Genomic DNA, 1,396 nt, shown 5'->3' on the forward strand with positions numbered 1-1,396 from the left:
AGATTCGTGCAATCGTTCAGGTGGTCGTCGTTAGTTGCTTCTGGCCACCTGTATACCTTCACTGGACGACAGTTGATGAAATATGATGCGGAGGACAACAATTGGGTTACCGAAACTGTTATTCCCATAAAATTTTGTGCTACTTGGTGCACTGCAGAGTGGCGCGGCCATATTTTTTCCCGTGAACATTACAGTATGCATCGTCAGGCTTGTTGTTTGTTAAACCCGTCAACTCACGAGTTGATTGAATTCCACGTACCTGAAAAGTTTAAGGGCGTAGCTATAGCCGCTGCAACCGTGGAGATATGATATTATCCGTCATATTTGTATTATCGATCTATTCGCTAAACGTATGTTTTACATTGTAATTCTTTTTTAAATAAAGATTTCTTTCGGCTTAAACGCAATCAGAATATAAATCTGAGGGGCATTCTTATCTGTCAATCAATTTCTTTTCCCAGCTTTCATTTTAAAAATGTATTTTCTCATCAAGTTTGATATTTATTTTACTCATTGTTTTGTTTTTATATTAAATAGGTTTTTAAAGTTTTATATTAAATATGTTTTTTTTTATATTAATTTGTCGAGTAGAAAACATGAAACGAGATTTTTTTTTTAAATTTGAATGGCATATACTACACCATTTATATATGCAGTTTCCATTAGAAAAAAAAATATAAAATTGATCAAAATTCTTATCTGTCAATCAATTTCTTTTCCCAGCTTTCATTTTAAAAATGTATTTTCTCATCAAGTTTGATATTTATTTTACTCATGGTTTTGTTTTTATATTAAATAGGTTTTTAAAGTTTTATATTAAATATGTTTTTTTTTTATATTAATTTGTCGAGTAGAAAACATGAAACGAGATTTTTTTTTTTTTAAATTTGAATGGCATATACTACACCATTTATATATGCAGTTTCCATTAGAATAAAAAATATAAAATTGATCAAAAATTATACTTTTATAGTGTTTAAATAAACAAGCTTATCACTACTCATATATAAATAAAATAAAAGTGTTACATTAATAGATCACAAAAAATCAAGAATATGGGGAAGTCATTAGAGTAGGATTTTTAGTATTGGAGTAGATATATGTTTTATATGGTATTGGACAATGTTTATAAATAGTCATTTCATCTCTCATTTTTCTCTTTCACAATGGTACCCAAGATGTTTTTAATGGGAATGAAGCTTAATGGTGTTAACACATTTGTTTTAGTGTGGCACTGGTGTGAACAAAGTCAAGAATGTGGTGGGCTAACTCCTTCAGATTTTAGAATCACAGAAAGGGATCTTCAATGGAGAGTGACTCAAGATGGCCAACCTCATCACAAATATTGGAAGCTAGAGAAAATTGATATATGGTTACAACCTCTAATGCTAGAGGC

The sequence above is a fragment of the Pinus tabuliformis genome, chromosome 5_1 (assembly GCF_031772625.1).
Source record: "Pinus tabuliformis cultivar Carrire ecotype Pingquan chromosome 5_1, CPIR1, whole genome shotgun sequence".
Taxonomy (NCBI): Eukaryota; Viridiplantae; Streptophyta; class Pinopsida; order Pinales; family Pinaceae; genus Pinus; species Pinus tabuliformis.